Here is an 18,504-nt window from a genome sequence, read left to right on the forward strand (position 1 = left end):
CGGCACTGACTGGCGGATGGAATTCGGAGGAGGCCTACTCTATGCGATCTGATGGGACAAAGGGAGGTAATCGGCAGAAGGCGGTCTCTCAAATAGTCAGATCCACTACCATGAAGGGCTTTATGAATGGTGAGTAGCACCTTGAAGCGCACCCGGAGATCAACAGGTAGTCAGCGCAGCTCACGGAGGATCGGTGTTATGTGGGCGAACCATAGAGTTTAAAGGGGGCTAAAATCTTGAGAAAGTCTCTTGATGATTGTTAGGAACAATGCAAGAAGTTGGGAACTAACTTTTCTTCCTTTACCAAGGGGTACAAATAAACCAGCTATTCCATCCAACCATTGGTTTGATTACTCACACTTGCCAGAGTAAAACTGAATTTCATGTGCCACCCCAACCCATTAGCACTCATCCTATTGGAACAGTTTCATTTAAGTGAATTCCTCTCTTCACTCACAGGAGACACAAACGTGTTTTTCCCTTTCTGGTACACAAACAAAATGGAATGCTAAGTGGGCGGGACTATTGCTTTTGCTTGCAATTATCAGAAGAAGGATAGTTGTTAAGATACTCTAGTGGATTTCAAGCCACAAACATCTTCCAAGATAAAACCTGCTTTAAAAATAAGCTCAGAATTCTCCAGGTGGGGGCAGGCAATGCCACTTCACCTTGTCTTGCAAAGAGCTAATTCCTGGGTTTGAAGAGACTCAGCTGCCCTTTCCCTTTGGCCACATCTGAAATACAGGTCAGAGGAAGCATATCTGATATATTTTCTCTGAATCCACCCAAGTGCCGTGCCCTGAGTTTATCCTGTTCAAGCTCCAGTGAAGCCTGCAGTTCAACTTCTGCACAATCTTGACTTCTGATCTAGGAGGGAAAGTGACAAGAATGATTTGGTGGCCTTTCCTGCTGCTGCTGCTCTTCTGGCTCCTCCCTCCAATCATTGCTAAGAGGATGCAAACCCTTTGTGTGCTGCCACAACCTTACAAGATTGAGGAACAGTATTACAGGCCTGGTGATCTCATTATTGGTGGGAATCTGCATTTGGGGAACTATTGGGACCCTTATTTGGACTTTAACAAAGACCCCTACCCATTTTCTCTTCCATATTTGTAAGTTTTATCTGGGGCACAAATATCCAGACCATTATTTGCTGTGTTTGCTCAGAAATATTTATTCTTGTGCTATTTGAACTTCCCAGTGTAGTCAGAATCTTTGTGCTTTTCTCTATAAAGATTCAAACTGCTTAAATAGGCTAGATTTTTGATCTTTCCAAAATTCTTCATCAGGAAGACAATAAACCACATAGAGGGTGACAATAGAACACACTATAAGAAACCCTTTGTGTTCTGCCACAACCTTACACAATTCAGGAACACTATTACAGGTGTGGTGATGTCACTATTGATGAAACCTTGCATTTGGGGAACTTAAGTAGACATTAACACAGACCCAAACCTGTTTTTTTCTCCCATATTTCTAAGTATTACATGGATGACAAATATCTTAAGAGAATAAGTTTAGTTTACGAGAGGAGAAATTGGATAGGATTGCAAACACTAAAGCAAAGTGAAGAAGTGGGTGATGATAGAGGGATATAAAATGGTCCATGATATGGATAGAAAGTCTTTTTTCCTTTCTTACGAAGTTATCCAAGGTTAATCAAGGAACATCTTTTAAAAAACCCATAAATAGAATAGAATAACAGAGTTGGAAGGGACCTTGAAGGTCTTCTAATCCAACCCCCAGCCTACACAGGAAACCATACACCACTTCAGACAAATGGTTATCCAACATCCCTTTAAAACCTTCCAGTGTTGGAGCATTCACAACTTCTGGAGGAAAGTTGTTCCACTGATTAATTGTTCTAACTGTCAGGAAATTTCTACTCAGTTCTAAGTTGGTTCCCTCCTTGATTAGTTTCCACCCATTGCTTCTTGTTCTGCACTCAGGTGCCTTGGAGGGTAGTGGGGCTGTCTCTTCTTTGTGGCAACCCCTGAGATATTGGAAGACTGCTATCACGTCTCCCCTAGTCCTTCTTTTCATTGAACTAGACATATCCATTAATATTTGAGACTTTCTGCTCCAAAGAAAACAGCACGAAGAAAGAAGACAAGGCAAAACCTACCATCAAACACAAGCTTTGGTGTAATGGTTTTCACAATGTTTCTCTCACTGTAGACCCACTCCCATCAACTACCAGCAGTTCATGGCCCTGGTGTTTGCAGTGAGAGAGATCAACAAGGATGAGGTTCTCCTCCCCAACATCTCTCTGGGCTTCAACATGTATGACAATGCCAATTGGAACAAGAGAGTTTCTTTGATCAGCCTCTTTCTGCTCTCCACACGAGACCAAATGGTTCCAGGTTATAAATGTGACCAGCGGGACACTCTCCTCTCTGTCATTGGAGGTGATGACCCCAAATATTCAATGCCAATGGCCTCCATCTTCAGCATCTTCAAGGTCCCACAGGTAAAGGGGATCTTTTAGATACAATAATGGAGTAGACAATCGATGGAAGTGAACAGAAAAGTCAAAGGACACCAAAAGAAGTGGAGATATCAATAGCACATGACTTAGAGAATTGATCATGTCATTAGAAACCTTTTTATATTTTATGTGTCAAGATATATTTGCATAATATATGAGATATATAATGTCATATTCCAAGAGGAATTCTTTCCTTATGTAATAGTAATAGCAGTACAGCTACTCCCTCGTTGCATTTTATTCTCTATACGAAATGTGAAGGTACAAGGGTTTTTCCCTTGTATTTTGAAATATCAAACCAGTGAAAATATATTAATTTGTGGCTCTTTCTAAGAAAGGAAGAAGCTTGTCTCTCAAAATGACTCAGCTTGACTGATAGGGTGAATAAACCAGACAATAGTGATCCCTGAAGTCACCATCAATCTTTACTTTTGTCTTTTAAAGAAGATTCTCACTTTTTTCAGCTCAGTCTTGGCTTTGAGTTCATGCAAGGAGACCAAAGACTTTATCCTTCCTCCTTCCGGATTAATCCCAAGGAATTGCCTCTATTTGTGGGTTTAGTCTGGCTGCTCCTGTATTTCCAGTGGAACTGGGTTGGGTTTATTGCCTGTGATAGCGACAACGGAGAACGATTCATCTCGACTCTGAGGCCATTGCTCTTGGAGAAGGAGATCTGCCTGGCCTTCTCTCAAATGGTGAAACACGATGCTTCTCCTTTGGAAATCCAGAAATTCACTTCACATTCCAAAGTGTTGGCTAATGTTGAAGTTATTCTTTCCTTGGCAGACCCTGACATTATTGCAAGATTTCTTTTGACTCTGAACTCACTTGATAAAAGTTTATGTCCAAAAGTTTGGATCGTAACTTCCTTTTGGAAACCTCATACAAGCCATCTTCAAGACCCTTGGAATGTTTTAAAGCATTTCCACGGGTCCCTGCATTTTAGGGAACACACTGTTGATGTCTCAGAATTCAGCAATTCCCTCCTCTCTTTGGATCCTTTGAACTCACAAGGAGATGCGATTCTCCCATTGTGGTGGCAACGGGTCTTTGGCTGTGAATTCTACAAACCAAGTCACTATTTCAGAAAACGGAAGAAATACTGTACAGGAAAAGAGAAGTTATGGAATTTGCCATCCTACATGTTCCAAACAAGCATGACAGGTGAAAGTTACAATATCTACAATGCTATTTCTGCTGTGGCACACGGACTACATGCACTGTATGCATCAGGAGTGAGACCAGCCATAATGAATCTTGGAAAAAGGATTTCAAATTTTAAGTCATGGCAGGTAATTCCTGTCATTTTTTATTCAGTCCATACACAACTTCTGGAAGCAATTTTTTCCACTGATTAATTGTTCTAATTGTCAGGAAATTTCTCCTTAGTTCTAAGTTGTGTCTGTCCTTGATTAGTTTCCACCGATTGCTTCTTGTCCTCCCCACAGGTGCTTTGGAGAATGGCTTGACTCCCTCTTCTTTGTGGCAGCTCCTGAGATATTGGAACACTGCTATCATGTCTCCCCTAGTCCTTCTTTTCATTAAACTAGACATACCCAGTTTTAGCAACAATTCTTTCTAGGTTTTAGCCTCCAATCCCCTAACCATTTTTTGTTGCTCTTCTCTTTCCAAAGTCTCAACATCTTTTTACATTGTGGCAACCAAAACTGGATGCAGTATTCCAAGTGTGGCCTTACCAAGGCATTATAAAGTAGTATTAACAGTTCACTTAATCTTAATTCTGTCAGACCTGGTTCCTGCATGCTGGTCCTTTTTCTATGAGATAGACAAAGTCAGTGGAATTCTGCACTGTTGTGAAAGGAATTGTTTAAGCATTCTATTACATTTAAAATAGGCATTTAAAAATGTATATAGAGAGAGGAAGAAAACCATACAATAAAAATTGGAGTGTGGAATTAAAATCTTTGTATGTAGATATCAACCTGGAGTTGAATAAATCATGGTATAAATGTCCAATGATAAAGGGGAACTTGTAGTAGTGGGGAAGTAGTCCAGTATTTAATGTTACTCCTGGTTGCTCATTTCTCCACCAAAGGAAAACCTCTATCTTGTCAGATGTACACCTATCTCCTAAGTTGATGGCCATCACAGAATAAACAGTTGAAAGAACTTTGGAGGTTTGCTCATCCAAGCCCTCTGTTCAGTCAGGAAACTCTGTATCATTTCAGACAAATGTTTCCCCAGTCTCTTAGTTAAGTATCTGTGTATATATTTAACTATATATCAGTTAAGCGACTAGGCAAAAGGTTCATCTGTTTCCTCTGTTTGGTTTGATGACTGGTAGTATAAACCTACGGTAATGTCATTCTTACTTTACATTGACCCAAATGCATCCAGGATGGTTTTCATCATTCTCTTGCTATATTTCTGCAGATACTTAGTTATTCCTTATATGTAGCACAATTCCACCTTCTCTTTTATTAGTTCTGTTTCTTAAATCCCTCTAGTTGTGCATTCCATGCATGGGTTTCATTCCACCAAGTTTCTGTAATGACAAAAGTATCATGTCTGCCTTCATGTTGTTGGATTTCTCGTTCAACTTGTTTATCCCTTGTATTTCGTGCATTTGCTGTTCAGGCTTTTGAATCTATGTTTGTTTTCTACATAAACTGTTTTGTGTCTGAGAAGCCGCAAAATGATAGAAGCCATGATGCCTTATGTGTGCCTTTCAGTCTATTATTCCAATTTCTGAACCTCTCTTTTGTTTCAGCTTCTTCCTTATTTGGTGAATGTCCAGTTCAACAATGGTGTTGGAGAGGAAATCTCCTTCTCAGAAAAAGGACTGGGAACTGTTGGTTATGACCTTCTCAATTGGGTTCGCCTCCCCAATCGATCAATTGTCCTTCTGAAAGTTGGGGAAATAAATCCCGGGGCTCCCACAGGCCAGGATGTCACCATGCGATTGGATGCAATTGTCTGGCCTACAAAGGTGAGCTTGAAAATTCACTCTCTCCTGCGGTTGCAGAACTTCCCAATCAAATGATTGAATCAGGAAATCCGACAGCATGGCATTTGGTGACAAACCTGCTTTTAATATAAGACATTTGAGGTCTGATTTGTGTCAAGATTGGAAAGAATTTGTAACTGAATTGGCCATTAGAGCAGGCAACAGTGATTTCTAAGAACCATTCCCATTGTAGAATCACACTCAAAATCAATAAATGAGGCTCAGTGCAGTGCAATAAATATTTTTTAATTATTTATTTGATCTTGTGCATTGGAGAAATGTCCTCTCGGAAGTAATAAGATATACTCATCTTTAAAAATTTCAAGACAGATGGAGTTCCAAATGATACAGTTACACCTATGGACAGGTCATAGAAGATGTAAGCATAGATATTCATCATTGGTAAAATCAAGTTTATTCCCAGCCCTTCTACTGTTATTATTTGTTGTTGTTAGTCACAAAGTTGAGTCTGACCCATTGCAACCCCATGTTACTATAATTGTTACTATACTCAATAAAATTGTATTATTGTATTGTATTGATAAAAACATTGTGCAACAGAAACATTGCTAAATTATACTGAGAACAAAGATCTTCACAGTTTGCCTCCATTACCAGAAATGTCTTCTAAGTTTCTATTTTGCTAACACATTCCAATTCTTCCAAGAATTTCTTTCCTTCACACTCTTCACACACCTTCAGAAGGTGCCCTTTGCCAGGTGTAGCATGAAGAGGTCCCTTTAGCCAAGTAATAGAAGATGTCAGCACAGATATTCATAATTGGCAAAGCTCAAGTTACTTCCCAGCTATTTTACTCTTACTATCCTCAGTAAAAAACAACGACACTTAATTAAAAATATGTCAGTTACATTCAACTGAAACATTGATAAAGCATACTGGGAACCAAGTTCTTCAAGGCTGCTTCAGTTAGCACACATTTCTTTTTTGCTAACCCACTCTGACTTCTCCAACAATTTGATTTCTTCACAATGTTTCCTTGGATCCTTATCTTTCATTGTTTCATAAAAGCTACAGCTCAGTGTCATGAGTCTTCTTTTCCATGTCAATGTCCACTGGTGGTATTCAGCTGGTTCAGGCAAACTGGTAGTGGTGACCCCTAACCCTAACCCTAACCCTTACCTTAACCCTAACCCTAACCCTAACCCTAACCCTTACCCTAACCCTAGCCCTAACCCTTGCCCTAACCCTAACCCTAACCCTAACCCTAACCCTTACCCTAACCCTAACCCTAACCCTTACCCTAACCCTAACCCTTACCCTAACCCTCCCCACCCACTCACCCCATCCACCTACCCTGGTTCTATGCTGTCCTATTTAGCCACATTTTCTAAACTATGTGTATGCATGCAAGCCGCACATGGGAGCAAAGTGCATGCGCAAAAGGCATACACACTCATGAAGCAAGCATGCATTCGTGTGTGCTCACAATTTCGGTTTGTGGCAAACTAGTGGTAAAGTTATGTGAAACCCACCTCTGCCAATGTCCTAGTTTCAATCCCCACATCCACTGGTGGGTCAGGAATGCCACTGAACTGAATTCCCCAGGAGCTGTTCTTGGTTTATGACAGGCCACATCTGAAGATGGACACAGAATGTGGGAATGGATAAAAGAATCACATTCAATATTTTAGTTGTGTACAGTATTTCTGTTTTCTGATTTAGAAAGCATCCTTTGGCAGGTGTGGAAGGAAGAGGTGCCATGCAGGAGAGAGGAGGAGTGTCCCAGAGGGTGAGCAGGTTTGCTGCTACCAATGCTCCACTTGTCCAGATGGGAGCATTTCTGATCAGACAGGTAGGGTATACTTCAAATATAGATCTTCCAGATGAAGTGAATCATTCCCCGAATCAAAATATTGATTTGTTTTAAAATCATTGTTCATATAATTGATAATCTTCAGAATTTCAGGGTACATCTTATGGATTCTCCCTGTAGATCACTTTTTTCACTTTTCAAAATACTTGGTGCATAACCTCTCTCTCTAACCAATTTCTCTATCAATCACTTTGGATCAGGAAAATAGAGCATTCCCTCTCGTGATATTCAGTGCACCTATTTATGTCTTCCTCTGTTGCACGGTGAACATTCTCAGTAGACACAAAAAGATAAAGTACAGACACCCAAAAAGAGCAAAATTTCTGGACCCAAGAGATACCAGTCTTTTTCTGGTTCTAGTATGAAGTGCAGGAAACCATCACTCTGACATTGAAAGCCACAATAGCCATGAAAGTGCACAGTGAATGGAACACACCTTTTTTCCACAGCAAACTGATCAGGCCAGGTAGAGTTCAACAGATACATGTTGTTGGCAAACGTATCCCTGGATCATTAATAATGAAGGATTGGTCTTTTTTGATCCACCATGAAATGCACAGTGGTTCATTCCATCACTTCCATTGGTGTGGGGGGGAGGGGTTAGCCATAGCATAAAGGGGACAGTCATGTCACCTCTGAAAGTGAGATAATACTCATGGATGATGATTCTTAAATGCTTACATAAAAACTCTTGATTTCAGATGCAGCTCAATGTGATCCTTGCCCAGAAGACCAATACCCCAACAAGGTTAAGGACCACTGCATTGCCAAGAAGATCCACTTCCTCTCCTATCAAGACCCCCTGGGATATGCTTTATCCTCTTTAGCTCTTTTCTTTTCTCTGCTCACAATTGCTATCTTGGCGATTTTCGGTAAACATCATGACACACCAATTGTCAAGGCCAACAACCGAGATCTCAGCTACATCCTCCTGGTCTCTCTTCTGCTCTGTTTCCTCTGCTCATTCCTCTTCATTGGTCGACCCAGGAAGCTCACCTGTCTTTTCCAACAATCTGCCTTTGCTATTCTCTTTTCTGTTGCAATTTCCTCCGTCTTGGCAAAAACTGTCATGGTGGTTCTTGCCTTCATGGCCACCAAGCCAGGGAACAAGACAAGGAAACTCTTAGGAAAACCACTGACCATCTCCATTGTCTTAGTCTGTCCCCTTGTCGAAGGAGTTCTCTGTGTCATATGGCTGGCAACTTCTCCCCCATTTCTCAACATGGATTTCCATTCCTTGTTTGGAGAGACCATCTTGGAATGTAAGGAAGGTTCAATTTCAATGTTTTATGCTGTCCTCTCTTACCTAGGTCTTTTGGCCCTTGTTAGTTTCACAATGGCCTTTCTGGCCAGGAAATTGCCTGACAGCTTTAATGAAGCCAAGTTTATTACTTTTAGCATGCTGGTCTTTTGCAGTGTTTGGATCTCCTTCCTCCCCACCTACCTAAGCACCAAAGGGAAGTCCATGGGGGCTGTGGAGATTTTCTCCATCTTGGCCTCTGGGGCTGGTCTCTTGGCTTGCATATTTTTTCCAAAATGCTTCATTATACTATTGAGGCCGAATCTGAATCGTAAAGAGAATATAATGAGAGAGAGGAATTGCTGATTTATGTGAAGATTGGGCACTGTGATTTAGGAACATTTTTTTTGTTCAACCGTTTTTCTAAAATAAATCCTGAAATGAAAGAAAATGTTCATTCAATAATGGGAAATAAAGGTATGTCACCAAACACAGTGTCTGTTAATCAGCAACAATCACCCATCCTTTTATTCTTCATTATTCATTGGGGTGCCAGTAATCAAGAAAGAAGTCAACTTTTGTATTAAATATGTGAACATTAGTTTCCAACATGGCAGTCATTTATTTGTTTTAATAAATTTATTTTATTATTTATCTATATAAATAAAAATGTAATGGTTGTTTGTTCAAAATCACTAATCTCTGAAAGTTCTTCACCGATTGCTTTTAAATTTTGACACAATGTTGCATTCGAATACGCGAATGTCTTTATATATGTATATTCTATAGATGTCACACCTGTGACAGGTAAAAACATGATATTTTTAAAAACATGCTATTTGAAAACCAGCACCATCTGGTGGATGCAAAAGCAACACACGCTATATTAAATATTTCATGATTCCATTTCAATGTTTCCGATTGCATTGTTATATTGAATTTTCATAGATTTCGATTTATTTTCATTTTGATTTAATTATTTCATGTGACATTGCATTGGAATTGAGCTGTGTCGTTTACCATAGCGTTCATTTAGTAAGTATAATATATTCGGAACAGTTTGGCTTCTCTCCAGCTTTGTCCCAACGGTCCCTTTATATGTGTGACTGGACTATGTCCGCATCCTTTCCCCTTTCTGCCCCTCCTCTGATGAGCTTTGGCCATTTCTGCCAAGGGGAGCCGAAGCCCTTCAGCCTCCCCTCCCCTCCCTTCTCTCCCCTCCCCTCCCACCGGGCCTTTGCTGCCCCTGGCCTTAAGCCGGCCTACCCCTGGCCCAGCGGAACTCCAGAGGAGGCAGAGGTGGAGCATCTCCTCAGCCTAGCCAGCCACGGGCGCTCTCCACCCCCCTCACAGTGAGCCAGCTACGACGGGGCAGTGGCGGCAGCATCAGTCTGAAGTGCAGTGGGGTTGGGGTGACACCTGGGTGCCCTGTGAGTGGTGGGAATTTGTGGTCAGGATTAGAAGGTAATATCACTATGTACACCTTATTTTAACAATCCCTTGTGACATGTCATATCTCAGAGCTTCTAGTTAAACATTATGTTTTATGATGATTATGTCTCCTTAGAGGACAAAGAAATGCACTGACATTTCTACCTTTCAGAAAGGAAGAAATGGTGTAAGAAAGGAAGGGGAAATGATACTTGCAAACATATTCAAAGGTAATATTATAATGGATCTTGGGTTATTCCCTGTCCTTCTTTTATTTACAGAGAACAGTGGACTTAATTAGAACAAACATTGGAATCTGGGGATTCAGAGGCTGCTGTAGGAACGTTCCAAGAAAAACTACAATGGGACTCTGGGAGATGCAAGAACACATTTTTTTATTTCTCAATTTGTATATTATCTACTCCTATTAAACTAAAAACTAATTTTCCTGACCATCTTTTTGTTTCATTTAACCTCTCAGAGGTCAAATTCCCCATAGCTGTGGCCCTTTTTAAGTAATGCAAGTCAACAACGTCATTAGTTTTGCAGCATTGCTTTTCTTGGCTCTCATCAGCTAGCCATACCCTTGCTGGGATTTTTGCTTGGGCTGCTAACTTATTAGGCAGTTGTATTAACCTCTAAGCCACAAGTTCTCCTCCCTTTATCAGCTGAACCAGGGGAGAGATTAAATGTATTTTCTTCTTCTGTCAAAGCATCTGGTCTACCCAAATAATCTCTCCCCTGGTTCAGCTGATAAAGGTAGGAGAACTTAGAGGTTAAGACAACTGCCTAATATGTTAGCAGCCCAAGTTCAAATCCCAGCAATGGGTATGGCTAGCTGATGAGAGCTAAGCAGCTTGAAATAGATCTATACTAGTCTTCCTTCATTTCTTTATCAGCAAAAATGTAACACAAAGTAGTTGGTTGTGAAAGAGACTGCCTGGAAGGCATAAAAATTATGGTGCACCAATTATGGAAATAGTAAGCACATAAATATCTCTGATATTTTGCAGTTCCCAACACTGAGAGTTTTAAAGAAGAGATTGGACAACCACTTGTCTGAAATTGTACCGTGTGTCAGGGTTCCAAGTAATGTACCCGTAGAAAGTGGAAGTCCGAGGCAGGCAAAATCCTCACAGAACAGTTTTATTGGATACATCATATTGTCACGACTGGCGAAAGCTGACTCTAAAAGTTCCCAGGGCTTTCACCTATTTAAAAATACAGGTTTCCTCTGTCCCCCAAGTCACCGGTCACGTTGTCCAATCCAGGTGCTGGCTGGTCACTTGGTTACTTGGCTCCTCTTCTGGCCAGCCACCTGTGAGAACGTCCTTGGTTCCCACAGGAAAGCTACAAAAGCCCTTCAAACTATTTTCCCCCTCCCTCCATTGTGTGGCAACTCTGAAGCCTCCAAGATGGCTTCTGCCATGCTCACTAGAGCCGAGGCGGTGCAGTGGTTAGAGTGCAGTTATGCAGTTATGCCTCCTGCCAATTACCTCCCTGCGACCAATTAGATCGCATAGATTAGGCCTCCTCCGAGTACCATCTGCCAGTCAGTGTCGACTGGCAACCACACGGAGGAGAGCCTTTTCAGTAGTAGCTCCGACCCTTTGGAACGATCTCCCCGTGGAGATTCGTACCCTCACCACCGTCCAGACCTTCCACATAGCCCTTAAGACCTGGCTAGCCCACCAGGCCTGGGGATAAAGATAAGCTGTCCCCACCCGAATGATGAATGAATGTTGCTTTTATTTTTATCTTTATGTATTATTTTGTGTCTATTGTTTGTACCCCCCTTCCCCCATTTTATGTAAGCCGCCCTGAGTCTCCTCAGGGAAAAGGGCGGCCTATAAATGTTAATAAACATTCCAAACATTCCAAACATTCCAAACATTCCAAACATTCCAAACATTCCAAACATTCCAAACAAAAAGTTCCATCTTTCTTTTGCACTTCCAACATTCATTTGAAATACCTTTATACATTCTGGATAACTTATCCGGTGTTAAATGCCAGTGATACATCATCTTATAAAATTTTTCTTTTATAATTTAGTGTCAATTTTAAATTTTTCATCCACATAGTTTCCCATTGTTCAAGCATCACATTATGTCAAAAAATCTTTGCCCACTGAATCATGCAATGTTTATTTATCATATCATAAATAACCAATTCATTTTTAGCAAAATCAAACCCACAATTCTTTTTATTTGACTTTCAGTTGTTGATATGTAAACCAATGGTAATAATTTGTTTACATAAAACCAACATAATTCAAGTTCTCCCCTCAACTTTAATGTAGGTTCACCAGAGTTGAAAGATAATATTTTCCCACACATCCAGCAGTCTGGCTTTGCCATCATTTCTTTTCCTTAGAAAGTTCTTAGGGGAAAAAAACAAAGAGGCAACTTCATATAGAACTTATTCCAAACTCTTATATTAGCACATCTAGCAAACTGATTATTAAAATCAACATTAACTTTAATTTATCATACCATAAATAACTAGTGCCATCCAAACCTTAATTCGTGGCCTCCTAATTCAAGTAGCTTCTTATTCTGGAGCTTCACCCACTCTTTTAACCAGGCCAAACAACATGCCTCAAAATATAATTTAAAGTCTGGTAAACCAAACCCCCTTTTTCCTTAGCATCTTGCAGTAGTTTGTATCTAATTTTGGATTTTTTTCTCTTGACATATTAACTTAAAAATATATGAAATAAATAAACATGTCTTTAATAACAAGTTTTCCTTCCATACAGGGCACTGGACCTCACTAAGGACACTTTGAAAACATGATAAACAAAAAAATGACTACAGGAATACTGTGACCAGTTGCAGAACTTCATAAGGAATTTTTTTTTATGGACAAATTCCTCCTTCGCTAAATCATTTCTTAGACATCTTACCACATTCTAAACATGCCCCAAAGACAAATATAAATGAGAAAACGCCTCACATTTGTTAGAAATTTTTGTTTCTTACTATGTTTTCTCTACAATTCAGATCAGGCCTCAGTAGAATAATGTAGCATTTGGGGAAAAAGATGCAAGCCAAGAGACCAGCCCCAGAGGCCAAAATGGAGAAGATCTCCACAGCCACCATAGACTTCCCCTTGGCACTCAAATAGGTGGGGAGGAAGGAGATCCAAACACTGCAAAAGACCAGCATGCTAAAAGTAATGAACTTGGCTTCATTAAAACTATCAGGCAATTTCCTAGCTAGAAATGCCACTGAGAAACTGACAAGGGCCAAAAGTCCTAGGTAAGAGAGGACACCATAAAACATTACAGCTGAGCCCTGCTTACATTCCAAGATGATTTCTCCAAATAAGGAGTGGAAGTCCAAGTTGGGAAATGGAGGAGAAGTTCCCAGCCAGGTGGCACAAATAAGGGCTTGGACCAGAGGACAGGCTATGACAATGGTGTTGGTCAGTGGTTTTCCCAAGAGTTTCCTTGACTTGTTCCCTGGCTTGGTGGCCATGAAAGCCAGAATCACCATGACAGTCTTTGCCAACACAGAGGAAACTGCAAGGGAAAAGAGAATGGCAAAGGCAGATTGTTGGAAGAGACAGGTGATCTTCCCTGGTTGTCCAATGAAGAGGAAGGAACAGAGGAAGCAGAGCAGAAGGGAGACCAGGAGGATGTAGGTGAGATCTCGATTGTTGGCCTTGACAATTGGTGTGTCATGGTGTTTATAGAAAATCACCAGGACTGCTGAAGTGATCACTGAGAGAAAAAGAGCAAGAAAAACTAAGGTGTATCCCAGGGTGTCTTGATAGGCAAGGAAGTGGAGCTTCTTGGCAATGCATTGGTCCTTGTCCTTGTTGGGAAATTGGTCTTCTGGGCAGGGTTCACAGTGAGCTGCATCTGAAATCAAAAGTCTTTGTCTAAGGATTTCTTGAGCAACTACCAAGCACATTATCCCTCCTGTGTAAATGATATGAGGGTTTCCTTTCTGCTATTGACCTACCTACAAAGAGAGTAATTAAATAATCTCTATAATATAACAACAGTAGTAGTAACACTTATAATATTATTAATGATTTAGATCACCATATATTTACATTCTCTACTGTACCACTGTTGTTATATTATACGACAAGGTAAAAGCAATAGGAAGACAATGCAGAATGGAGAACTATAAAGGCTAAACATGAAAGCCGATACAGAAGGCTGTACAATTATTTTATATTGTTATATATGTTTTGTGTTTTGTTGTTTCTTGTTGTGTTTTTCTTTCTGTTTTTAAAGATTAAAACGTTCAATAAAAACTATTTTTAAAAAGAAAGAAATAATCTCATGTGCTATTTATTTTCTCCCATTTTATCATGGAACCCACAGAAGACAGACAGATCTGTTATCCAGGAATGAATCTGGTTTGTGTTTGTACATCATCCATTAACCTGACAGCCTTAACCTCTCTGCTTTGTATGTCAAATCTGTTCATTTCTCCCTCTTGTTCCATCCAAGAGACATAAATAAGTGGGTCTCCTCTTTCTCTGGCAGGTCTATTTCCTCAGAGGTTAGTAGAGATGCCAGAAGAAGCACTCTCTAAATGAGCAAATAAAAGCTGGGACCACATGCCCCACTTCCTCATGAAAAGAATGGAAGTTGTTTTCCCAATTGGAGGTGAAAGTAGAAACAGAAAATTGATGTTGGGGATTGATAAATTGTGCCCTTAAACTATGCTTGCTGAGGATCGAGAAAGGGGGCCTCTGTGGCCAGGGCCAGATCTTTAATCTGAAAGGTTCTATTGAAAAGAATAACTGCATATCAATCTTATCAAAAATGACAGAACAAAAATATATTGATTTAATGAATGTCTTCCTTGATACCTGAAGATTTAGATTTGAAGTATGGTCTACCTGTCTTATTAGAAATGGTCCCTTCTGGACAAGTGTCACAGTTGTAGCAGCAAACCTGCTTGCCCTCTGGAACTCTTCTCCTCTCTCCTGCATGGCACCTCTTCCTTCCACACCTGGCAATCGGGATTGTCTGAAAGAGAAATACTTGAAATGACTTAAGGAATGAACCTACTGCATTCATTCTTTTCCTCACTCCTACGTCTATGTTCCGATTATCTTCTAAAGAGATACATTGCCACAATCTATCAGAAATATGGAACAGCTCTTGAGGGATTCAGGCCACTGGTATTCCTGAAACATCAATAGATGCTGGAGATTGGAACTGGGGTTTCATCCTGCAGAGGAAGGCTTGTGACTGAATCACAGCATTTCTAAAAGAAACAACCATGAGGATAAAACTGAGCAGAAATAGTCCATGGAAATCACTATTGCTTGCTGTAATTGCATCCTGTGTTCGAAGTAGAAGTCGTTCCTAAGCCTAAGCCTATGTGCAATGACACAAACCAGTCCTCAAAGGTGTTACATGCAAAGCAGGTTTTTCACCAAATGACTGCCATGATTTCTGACTCAACTGATTATTTTTCTAATTAGAAAGATCTTTTGCATCTCAGGAAGAAAATGAATCTTTCCCTGTAGTTACATTTCCTTGCAGCTCACCTTTGTGGCCCAGGTGATTCCATCAGGGTTGATGGTGAAATCCTGGCCTGGGGGAGCCTCAGGATTTACTTGCCCAACCTTCATGGGGACAAAAGATCGATTGGTGAGGAGAACCCAGTTGAGAAGATCAAAACGAGCAGATCCCAGTCCATCTTGTGAGAAGGAGATTTCATCTCCAGCACTGTTGTTGAACTGCACCTTGCCCAAATAGGGAAGAACCTGAAATAAAAGAGACTTTCACAAATTGGAGTATTTGGGCTAGAGCTACAAATGAAACATCATGGCTTCTATCATCACATAATGGCCATCTTGAGGAGATGAATTTATATTTTGAGAAGCTAGTTCCATTTCTTGGTGGAGATCTGAGGAATGACATGTATCATCAAATATTTAACTCTGAAACTGAACATTTCTCCTCTATTACTGGCATGGTTTCACCAAAACTCAAGAATTTTAGTTCCACAATCTAAATTTAATTTTAGGATTTTCCTCTTGTGATACTTGGCTACATGTACTTTCCAATAGTTGCTTTGGCCAAAGTTCTTGTTAAGTGATAAATGAATGTTTGAAATGAATAAATGATTTCCATCAGAACCATGGAAGATTCAAGAGGGGACTTTCATTTGAAGTCTTAGTGAAAACAGCTGGAAAATAGCAGATCTCCACCAGGCTTCATGAAACTTAGCCAGAAACTGCTTACTGAGAAATTCTACAGGGTTAATCCTCCCTGGAGGGGAGGTGAAGAAAGGAGAGGCGCTTCATTGATCATGAGGAAACTGCAATTTCCTCACTGATCTGAAGAACACCCTGCTGAATGGCAGCAGGGGCAATGGCCATTTTTGGTCAGTTACAAGATGGGATGTCTGAAACACTAAGATCTTGCGCTGGAGTGGTATGTGGACAGAGCAGTGAAACTGGATGAGAAAATTTCCAACAGCTGATTTAGAGAGGCAATAGCACTTAGATTTATATACCACTGTACAGTACTTTACAGCCCTCTCTAAGCAGTTTTACAGAGTCAGCATATTGCCCCCAACAATTTGAATCCCCATTTTACCCATCTCGGAAGGATGGAAGGCTGAGTCAATCTTGAGACTGGTGAGATTTGAACTGCCATATTTCAGGCAGTTGGCAGTCAGTAGAAGTAGCCTGTAGTACTGCACTCTAACCATTGCACCACCATGGCTCATATAACTTTTAACCTAAGATAAAGTTTCCTCCCCAAAAATGATCTCCAAATCTTAAAAGAGTGGCGATTGGATTTATGGCGAAAGGTTAAAGACTAAAAACTAAAAAGGAAGATGAAAGATTCAGAAGTAAAAGAAAAAACCTAAAGGATGATTTAAAACATAGAAAACCTGGAAATAACGTTGTGAAAAGTGACTATTGGTTTTCTTTTTTTAATTTAATATTTTTATTTTTTTAATGCAAATAATACAAACCTTAACATATAAACTATATTGCTAAAAGTATTTGCTCACCCATCCACATAATCAAAAGCAGTCATGAGCGAATACATTTGGCAATATAGTGTACATCTAAATGCAAAAAGGAAAAAGGAAAAAAAGTAATATTACAATGTACCCCCACCTCCCGGATAGCCTGTTTTTCCCCCTTATATTTCTTCGCCTATAACAACTAAAAGATATACAATATATTCCTATTGTGCCCTTATCCCCTCCAAAACAATTCTTGAGTAGGTTTATTCCCTTTGCCTTCCACCAGCACTGATTTTATAAAATCCCCCCATATTTCATTATAATTGTTTCCTTCCATCCTCCCTTTTTTAAATTCAATTTTCATTGTTAATTTGTTTTTCTAAGTGTTATTTCTAACTCCCCTGATTGGATGACAATCAGCTGTTTCTGATTTTTATATTCTGTGGAACACTGGAATTGGGAGCAGGGGAGCCATCTACTGGAGGAAGAAGATTACTGCAATGTGTATAATTTAAAAGAAAGTGGGGAGAGAATTAAATAACATCTGGAGAACTGCTTGTCCTTGACTTTTCTTAGTAGGTGTGGATGATGGGAATTATTCACTGAGCTTTTCGAAGATTCAGAAAGCAAAATAAACTGAACACTAAAACTATGTTGGAATTGTACACTGAAAAGAGGATTTGAAAGACTTGAAGGAACAAAGAAGAAAAGATAAATAAGACTTTAAAATCTGGAAAATTGGAAAGGTGTAAATTGGAAACTATAAAAACTGAGAAGCACAAAGTAATAGAAAATTTGGGGATTTGGAGGAATAACTTTGGGATTGACCAAATCTTATTAACAAGTGATTTTTTTTCTGGACTATTCAGTTATTGGGATATTGGTACATTAGAGGTATATCAACTTATTTCAAAATGATCCAGCAGGAGACAATAATGTTCTATGAAAAAATGCTAGAAATAGTGACAAAGAATTATAAGACGTTGTTGGGAATATTTACAGAAGTGTCCAAAATTGTGGAAACCTTTTGAGAAAAGTGTATTGTTGAAGTATGATGGCTAATAACACCACTTTTTTTGGAGTTTCAAGAGAATCATATTCCACTGCTGGAATGGCCTGGGAATAGGCCAGACCTTAACCCAACTGAAAATTTATGGATCCGACTGAAGAAACTTGTTAGTCAAAAGCAACCCAACAATAAAACCCAGTCAATTGAAGCAATCATTCAATCTTGGTTTCACATTATAACAGCTGCAGAGTGAAAAGACTTGGTTCTCTCCATGGGAAGACATTGTAAGGCCGTAATTCATGCTAAAGGTTACCCAAATAAGTATTTACTGACATGGTGATAATTTTTTTATATCTCATTTTTTCTACATATTTCATTTTTCTTCTTCATACTCTAACTGCTATTCTAATAGCAAATCCTTCATAAAAGTTATTGCATTACATTCTTGATTAAATTATCTTTCTACTGATGTATAATTTTATGGTACTATTCAGGGGTGGGTTTCTCGCCCCGTTCCAACCGGATCGGTTGGAACGAGGCCGGCGTCGTCCTCGCGCATGCACGCAGCG

This window comes from Thamnophis sirtalis, unplaced genomic scaffold (assembly GCF_051295495.1).
Source record: "Thamnophis sirtalis isolate CommonGarterSnake01/CBP01778 unplaced genomic scaffold, rThaSir2_p1.2 scaffold_1, whole genome shotgun sequence".
Taxonomy (NCBI): Eukaryota; Metazoa; Chordata; class Lepidosauria; order Squamata; family Natricidae; genus Thamnophis; species Thamnophis sirtalis.